The sequence below is a fragment of the Lycium barbarum genome, chromosome 2, assembly GCF_019175385.1.
Source record: "Lycium barbarum isolate Lr01 chromosome 2, ASM1917538v2, whole genome shotgun sequence".
Classification (NCBI taxonomy): Eukaryota; Viridiplantae; Streptophyta; class Magnoliopsida; order Solanales; family Solanaceae; genus Lycium; species Lycium barbarum.
This window is the reverse complement of record NC_083338.1, coordinates 15698420-15708125: the sequence shown is the minus strand read 5'-3', so window position 1 is coordinate 15708125 and position 9706 is coordinate 15698420. Positions and strand designations below refer to the sequence as shown.

Sequence of the window (9706 nt, the reverse complement as noted above, 5' to 3'; positions counted from 1 at the left end):
GTCGAAGGGTAAGAAACTATACAAGTAATACTATTACTACTACTATGGACCTACTACATAGGGTAACACATGGCTACCTACCCCCCTTCTACCCTAATATGTGTCCTTCATAGCCTCCTATCTAAGTTCATGTCCTCAGTAAGCTGTACCTTCACCATGTTTTATCTAATCACCTTTCACAAATATTTGTTCGGCCTACCTCTACCTCTCTTGAAACAGTCCATAGCCAACCTTCCACACCTCTGAACTGGGGCATCCGTGCATCTCCTCTGCATATTACCAAACCATCTCAACCTCATTTTTCGCATATTATCATCCACCGAGGCCACTCCCACTTTGTCCCTGATATCTTCATTTCTAATATTATCTCTCATAGTATGCCCGCACATCCATCGCAATATCCTCATTTTCGCAACTTTAATCTTCTGAACATTGGGACATAAATTAATATAGGAATATTATTGATATTATTGTTATTATTTTATCATATATCATATTTCATATATATAATAAGTCTCGCTCTTGGACTTTCCTCGAGCTTTTCGGTTGGTGGTAGTAAACTCGACTTTCCCGAAGAGGGAGAAACACTTAGTAACTTTTCGTAGTTCACGGGCTAAGACTTAGATAGACTATTTGCTCCTCAGGAAGAATGATAAGGGTTTGTGTAAGGATTTCAAGGTTATTCCGAGCGAGGGTCTTACGACCTAACATAAGCTCTTAGCGATAGATTTGGAGATCAAGAGGAAGAAGACAAAGAAAAGGGGTGCAGGTGACCAGCCTAGGATCAAATGGGCCAGCTTGACGGCGATCAGTACACTGTAGATGAGGAAGAAGTTGATGGCTATAGGGGCTTTGGGTAGGGGGGAGGGTAGTGGAGATGTGAACATGATGTGGGATATGACTGGTAGTTGCATTAGGGAAGCAACTAGAAAGGTGCTAGGGGTCTCGAGAGGTAGATTTGGTAGGCATTAAGGGGACTGATGGTGGAATGAAGAAGTCCAAGGGAAGGTAGAGGCGAAAAGGTAGAGTATGCAAAGTTGGTTAAAAGTAAGGACGAGGAGGAAAATCGAACGAATAGGGAAGGGTGTAAGATAGCGAAGAAGGAGGAGAAGTTAGCGGTTATGGCGAAAAAAATGGTAGCTTTTGAATGCATGTATGTTGAAGTTGTGGTAAAAAAAGAGTATAAGAGGTTGTATAGGCTGGACAAAAGATGAGAGAAAGGAAGGACCATGACCTGGATCAAGTGCAATGCATCAAGGAAGAGGACGACAAAGTACTGCTGGAGGAGGCACTCATTAGACGAAAATGGCAGTCTTACTTCCATAAACTCTTGAACGAAGAGGGGGATAGAGACATTGTGTTAGGGGATTTGGAGAACTTAGAGAGGAGTAGCAATTTTGGGTATGTTAGGTGTATTAAGCTTGAGAAGTTTAACGGGGATATTCATAGGATGCACAGGTGAGAGCACCCGGGCCTGATGAGATTCCTGTGAAATTTTGAAAGAGTGCAGGCATGCCAGGTTCAGAGTGGCTGACTCGGCTGTTTAACGTCATTTTTAAAACAACAAAGATTCTCGAAGAATGAAGGTGGATTAAGATTATTCTGTTGTAGAATAACAAGGGTGACATTCACAGTTGCAATAACTATAGGGATATCAAGCTGCTAAGCCATACTATGAAAGTTTGGGAGAGAGTGATGACGATGAGGGTGAGGAGGGGCGTGACTATTTTATTGAACCAGTTGGGGCACTCAACAACAGAAGCCATTCATTTTGTAAGGAGACTGGTGGAGCAGTACAAGGAGAGGAAGAAGGAACTTCACATGGTGTTCATTGACCTTGAAAAGGCTTACGACAAAGCTCTTAGGGAGGTTATATAGAAGTGCGTAGAGGCTAGTGGTGTGCCTGTGGAGTACATTAGGGCGATCAAGGACATATACGAGGGAGCCAAGACCCGGGTAAGGAGAGTGGGATGTGACTCGGAGTACTTCCAGTCGTGATGGAATTGCACTAGGGATCAACTCTTATTTTTATTTGTCGTAGTGATGGATGTTTTGACGTGGCATATCCAAGGAGAGGTACCATGGTGCTTGTTCCTTGTGGATGAGATAGTGCTAATTGATGAGATCAACAACGGAGTTAACGATAAGTTGGAGTTTTGGAGACAGACCTTAGAGTCTGAAGGGTTCAGGTTGTGTAGGACCAAGACTGAATATTTGGAGGGTAAGTTCAGCAGCTTGACCCATGCAGCTGGCGTGGAAGTAAGGCTTGACTCACATGTCATCCAAAATAAAGAAAGTTTCAAGTATCTTGGGTCTATTATCCAAGGTAATAGAGAAATTGACGATAATGTCACATATCATATTTGTGCGGGGTGGATGAAATGGAGGCTAGCATCTGAAGTCTTGTGTGATAAGAAGGCGACACCAACACTTAAAGGAAAGTTCTGTAGATGTGGTTAAACCAACTATGCTATATGGGGCAGAGTGTTGGCCAGTAAAGAACTCTCACTTTCAGAAGATGAAAGTTGTGAAAATGAGGATGCTGCGGTAGATGTGTGGGCATACTAGGATAGATAAGATTTGAAATATAGATATGTAGGAAAAGGTGGGAGTGTCCTCGATTGAGGACAAGATGCGGGAAGCAAGGCTGAGATGGTTCGGGCATGTGAAGAAGAGATGTGTGGATGCCCAGTGCGGAGGTGTGAGAGATTGGCTATGGATGTCTTCAGGAGAGGTAGAGGTAGGCTAAATAAGTATTAGGGAGAAGTGATTAGGCAGGACATGGCGTAATTACAGCTTACTGAGGACATGACCTTAGATAGGAGGTTATGGAGGACGCAAATTAGGGTAGAAGGTTCGTAGGTAGTAGAGCGTGTCTCGTGTGACCTTCCGTACAAGTAGGCATAGTATTACCTTTGTCATTTCTTGTCTTCGATTTGTTGCTACTATCTGATATCTCTGGTACTTCGATTATCGTATTAGTTTACTGCATTTACTATTACTTTTCTGCATAAGTGCTTATCTATACTATTTTACCATGACTTCTTTACTTTCTTCAATCTTTGTCTAACCTTTTTGTCATGCCTTATCTTGAGTCGATGGTCTTTAGAAACAGCCGGTAGGGGTAAGGTCTGCATGTAAGGTTTGCATACACTTTACCCTCCCCAGAGCCTACTTGTGGGATTACACTGGGTATCACTACTAAAAAAACAGGTTTTACCGACCTCAAAAAATGGTCATTTCCGACCTCATGAGGTCGGTTTTGGCCAAAAACCGACCTCAAAATCAGTTCAGAAAATAGTGGGTCGGAATTATTACCGACCTCATGAGGTCGCAAAAAACCGACCTCATGAGGTCGGTAAAGTTTTTTTAGCCGGGTATTAATTAAATAAAATACCGACCTCATTAGGTCGGTAAATTATATTAATAATATAATGATATGAGTTTACCGACCTCCTGAGGTCGGTAATTTATATGAATATATGATATATTTTGCATAAAACCGACCTTATGAGGTCGGTAATTTGCAATTTCTAGATAATTTTGCAGAAAACCGACCTCATGAGGTCGGTAATTTGCAATTTCTGGGAATATTTTGCAGAAAACCGACCTCATGAGGTCGGTATTCTAGAAAAAAATTGGTAGAATCTAACTACTATTCCAGCTGCCCCTGTCAAGATGAAAACAATTTTATATTCAACTAAATCCAACTCAAATAGCAGCCAATAATTCACCAAACTACTACAAATACATAAAACATTAAGCTACTTCAACAAACACATATACTACAACCACCAATACATCAAATTCAATTCGAAAATACGTCAAAGTTGAATCAAAACGTCATTCAAATATTCAAAAGAGACATTAAACTACTTCAACCTTTGCAAACATCCACAAAACATTAAACTAATCTACACTAAGTTAGTCTACAACACTAGACTACTTCACGCGGCTGCCATTCTTGTAAATCTTAAATGTTGGTACTGTTCTAACATTTTCTGTTGTAGCGATCGCTGGGCTCTCTTCCACATCCACCTTCAGTAGAAAACAAAAGGCAAATGTAAATTAATGAGTTTACTTCATTCCCCTGCTTGTGCAGGTAAAATCATTGAAAATGACAAAAACGGTCCTTTATATTTGGGAGTAAGTTCAAAATAGTCCCTAAAGTATGGTCTGATTGGTCCTTTAAGTTTGCCAAAAGTTAAACTTTTTTGGTCTCCGTCAAATATTTAACGAACTCTGTCCGTTAGATTTGACGAAAATTGTGAAAAAAAAAGATTTAATGAGAAAAAATAGAAAAGTCCCATCAAATCCTCGAAATTGCAAAAAACTGTACTAGACACCAAAAAGTAGACCAAAAAAAGCAAAATTTGCACAAAAAAAATGCACCAAACTCTAGAAAGAGACCAAAAATAGTTGAAACTCTAAAAACTGTACCTCCAGATGTAAGTTCCCGGTAAATCTTTTTATTTTTTATTCCATAGTGCCCATCAAATCTAAGTTTGATAAATATTTAATGGAGGTCAAAAGTGTTTACTTTTGACCCTCTTAAAGGACCAAAACTGTTCAAAGCATACTTTAGGTACCATTTTTGTTATTGCCTATGATTGTTTACCTTGAGAAAACTTATTAAAGGATACCTTCAGAAGACAATAAGGTAGCCAACCACGAAAGCATAGGAGTCAATATAAAGTATAGGGGTAGTATGAGAATTTCCACAATCACACACATGACACACATCAAGGAATTCCTCAGATTAGGTTTTTTCGTAAAATGTATGTAGCTTCTATATGTCATCATGGTACTAACAAGTGCAAACATGGATACCATTCCCCTAAATAAATGGCTTAACAACTTCTATTGTTTTTTCATTAGTGGCAATTTTTTTCTTATATTTGAAGTAACTGTAAGAGGATCCAATCACTTTAACTAGTGTAATCCGGGAAGGATACTAGCCAAATAAAATGCAAGAGGGGCCAGAAAAACCATCTGTTAGTCATTTAGACAGCTTTGGCTACTTAGATACTGTATTACCTAGAAGCGTTGAGCTACAACCATCAAGACCATCACTACTCTGTTTGCAAGGATAAAAACTATAGAAGCTAATGAATTCAACAAGAGTTTTACTTGTTATGGAACAACAATTGAGTTCCACCAATTAAAATTCAGCTATGAGTATATCTGTTCGCGGCCCGGAACTGCTCAAGACCTGAAACCAACTCCACCTCCCCACCAAATTTCATATTGCTTACATCTTCTCCGCGTGACTTTTTCAATGCAACTTGGGCATGGAATAATGATTCAGCAACCAGGGGAGGACCCATGTGTAAAGTTTGGGTGCTCCGGCACCCATTAAACTTAATCACGGAGTGTATAATTGTATAGAAAATATAAAGGAAACAGATATAAATAGTTAATAGAGCACCCCCGAACTCAAAATTCCTGAGTCCAGCACCCCCGAACTCAAAATCCTGGATCCGCCTCTGTCAGCAACCTCATTGTCATATGGAAGTTCCCTCCGTAAAACCTCGTAATCCCTCACAGCTTCAGCCCATCTTTTCTAGCTGTAATCCATTGAATTCAGTCAAATACATGATTTTTTTCTCAAACAGCAGCAACTAGCAAGAATAAATAAAAAGAACTCTTCTTGGAAAATATAGTAGCACTAATTAAGATTTAAAGGTGGCATGTCACCTTGGCATTTGAGGCAGCTCTTCGAAGAAGAGCTTTAGTATAATTTGGCTGAATAAGAAGAGCTTGGTTGCAATCATCCAGAGATTTTTCCCACTGTTCGAGTTTATACCAGCAAGCTGCTCTATTGCAGTAGAGAACTAGATTCAAAGAACCAAGCCCGAGCCCTTCACCATAAGCAGCACAAGCTTCTGTATATCTTTCAGATTTAAATAAATCGTGGCCACGAGCTCGAGCTCGCCCCACCAGCCTCACGTTTTTTAGTAAAAGAGAAACTTCAGCACTTCGAGGGTCAACTTGTGCAGCTCTCTCAATGGCGGTAAGTGCATTTTCAAACCTGCAGATATTCAGTGATCGGTTCTCTCATACACATGCTAAACCTCTTTTATTTCTACATTACTCCCACCGGTCCAAAATAATTGATGTTTTAGCCTCTAATAGTTGATCCAAAATAATTGATGATTTACAAATATCAAGAAAGTATTTAATTATTTTTTGCAAATTTGCCCTTGAATCATTGTAATTATATCAGCCTAAAAAGAAAAGAAAATCATAATTAAGGGCGTTTTAGTCAAAATCTCTTAATTTTTAGGAGTAAGTAAATGCCTTAATCTATGTGGCCAAGCCTAAAACACCTATTATTTTGGACCGGAGGAAGTAGAACCTATGCAGTGATAAACTCACCTTCAAATAAGCTTCCGCTCTACATGCAAATAGTTGTGAATTCAATATCAGCAATTCAGCACCAGCATTCGAATTTTCAAACTGACCATTAGAGATGCTTTATTACCTGAGGAGATACCTCGACTCCAGCAGTTGCTGCCTCGGCTTCTTTTAATGTACTCGTCCAATCTCCAAGTTTCCGGGCAGCAGTGCATTCACTGATATGTTTCTCCACTGCTTGCAACTTCTGTAACTTGGCTTGATCTGGCTTATGACCAAGGGAAAAAAAGTGACTCCTTGCACTTTCGACCTGTCCTAAACTGCAAGTTTTACAGGAGTGAGATTGCGCTGACAGTTCTAGGCAAAATAAGCAAGGCAAACTCCAATAATGGAAGGTTTAATTACAATCCGTAAAGAAACTAGGAGGCTTAATAATAGAACTTATGGTGGAAAGCTATTAATAATAAAGAGGGGAAAGGAAAGAAAGGGAAAATACTAACTTCTCGGAGCACAATTGAACTAAAAGAACTAGAAAACACCCTGTTCCACCTGCAATATAGACATAACGTTGAACTAGGATGTCTCCACCTAAGTTATTTGTCAACCATTACTTACGAGTCAAAGAGACAAAGACAGTCCACCAAGCCACAAAAGCAAGCCAATGCAGAAGTCACCCTAGAAGCTGAATGCAAATTGGTGTTCCGACAGGCTAAAAACAGAGTACTAGGAAATATAAAATGGGAAATGGGAAACAAAAATAATATATACGGAAATACAGCCCTATATACAAACAGACAAACACAGCGAACAAACCGAAGGAAACAATGACCACAAAAATCCGAAGACAAAACCATTAACTTTAAATTGTCCAAAATAATCAGATCGCTTTGATGGTAAAGTGCATCACATTGGCACCAATCAGCACAATTGTACCAATCAAGAAAGTTTTACAATAGCAAATAACAAGGCAATAAAAATAACACGTTTCCTGTAGTATCTAATATAACCTTCAGAGATTTCACCACATTCCCAACATTGGTGGTCAACAAACAAGCATATAGATACTAAAGATTTGAACTTTTTATATCACTTACCTAAGTAACAAAGATCCTAACCGCTGGTGTGCTCTAACATACGATGGATCCAACCGAATCGCTTCTTCACATTCCCTCACTGCTTCCCCTAATCTCTTCAGACCAATCAACGCAGCAGCTCGATTACAATGCAATGCAGCATTGCCCGGCGAAATCGCTATAGCTTTATCATAAAGATTCAAAGCTTCAACAAAATTACCCTTCTTGTAATTCTCATTCCCTATTCTCTTCAACTCCTCCGGATCATTTCTCAATTATTTTCTTTTTATATTTCTTTTTTTGTCAAAGTCCTACACGAACTTTACTAATATGACAAAATGGTCTACTGTTTTGGCCAGTTAATGATGCCATCATGCTCCAAATAAAGTTGTACAAAACAATGGAAGACAAAAGACAGTAAGATAACAATTACAGTGTTTCTAATTCCAAATTACATGATAAAAGACAGCAAGATAACAATTACGGTGTTTCTAATTCCAAATTACATGACGAAAGACGGCAAGATAACAGTTATAGTGTTTCTAATTCCAAATTACATTAAGCATCAATTCAACAATTAAAATAGAGAAAGCACATTTTGAGATAGGAAAATACACACCAGAAAGATTAAGGAGGCTGTCTACTAATCGTCAAAGCTGTCAATAGAGGCAGCAGCACAATGATCTCCTAAATCAAGCACAAACAACTGAGAAAAGAAAAGGAAAAAAAATAAGGGAAAAACTGGGTCAATTCCAGCCAAGGCTTTAACATTTTAGTTAGAGTAACAAAAAAAGGGGAAGTAACTTTGGGAATTAAAATGAGAAAGGAAATTAGTGAATCAAAGGAGAAATTAGGGCTTACCTAGAAGATGGAAAATGAAGGTGGAGAGCATTGGAAGAAGAGAAGGGCGTGAGACATGGGGAAAATGAAGTGAAGAAAGTTTGAGAACGTAGAAAATGGGGGAGAGATCTGCAAGAAGTAGTTACGGCGTGGGGTGACCGGCAGGAATGGCGGTGAAGTCGCCGGAGTTACTAGGGTGAGAGAGAGAGAGGGGGAGAGAGAAGTGAGAGGAGAGATGCAGAGAAATGGGAACGAGTTTAACTGGGTCTGGGTTTATTTTATTTGACTGATTATACCGACCTCACGAGGTTGGTATATTTAATAATTTTATTTTTTATTTAAAATAATACCGACCTTGTGAGGTCGGTATTCTTTTAAATTAAAAATAAAGTTATAATATTTATCATCAAATAAACTCCCGACCTAGTGAGGTCGGTATTTTATTTTTTCAAATTTTGGTATAATATTACCGACCTCATGAGGTCGGTTTATTTTAAAAAAAAATAAAAAAAAATATTACGACTTTACCGACCTCATGAGGTCGATTTTTTTCCGACCTCAACTGAGGTCGGTTTTTTGAGGTCGGTAAAACCTGTTTTTTTAGTAGTGTATGTTGTTGTTAATATAAGAAGAAATTACAACTATAATTGTGAGTCCAAAAATACGTACAATCCACAAAAGAACAGGATACCTAGTCCAAAAGCTCAAGTGTCTTCTTCCAAATGATGACTTTTTGTATAATTATGTATTTTGTAAAAACATTTTTGATTGAGAAATTAGAGTTGGTGAAGACCGTGATATTCTTTTCCTTGAGGGTTTCCACGTAAAATTTGTGTTATTTCTATTTCGTTATCAATGTTATAATTCTCATTGTCCCATAACACATTCAGCATTCCATGTTGAAATCTTCGTCCTAAACGGGCTTCAATTGCCTTTTACTAAGAATTTCTACGCTCTGATAGTAGAAACAGTCATTGGTATTAGTAAATCTCATTTCCACCCAAACAAATATAAAACGTTACGCAAATTTATTGAATGATTGCATGTTCTTACTAACTGTGACGGAACATCCTTCCATACACAACATATATCGTGAAGTCAACACGGCTGCACACAAATTAACTTGCTATGATAGTACCTGATGCTCACATGGACTAGCTATAGATGAAGATGCTTACTGGGATAGACTTCCTTTATTTGTTGCTTTACTTCTATGCAAAAACTCCTTAAGAATTGAAATCGCAGAGATCAATCCCCATTTTGTAATAACTCTTTAAACTCTCCTTATATTGCTTTAATAACTCTTTAAACTCTCCTTTTATTGCTTTAATTTTTAAGTTCTTCAGTTCAGCCAAAAAATAAGAAAAACGTGACTAGCAACATGGTCCCTTCAGCCAAAAAATAAGAAAAACGTGACTAGCAACATGGTCCCTTCA

General features: G+C 38.5%; 1 pseudogene; it reads right to left on the bottom strand.

Moving 5' to 3' along the window:
• Window positions 1-3749: 3749 nt before the first annotated feature.
• LOC132628386 (TPR repeat-containing thioredoxin TTL1-like) lies at window positions 3750-9264 on the bottom strand (annotated as a pseudogene).
• Between the last annotated feature and the right edge of the window lie 442 nt (window positions 9265-9706).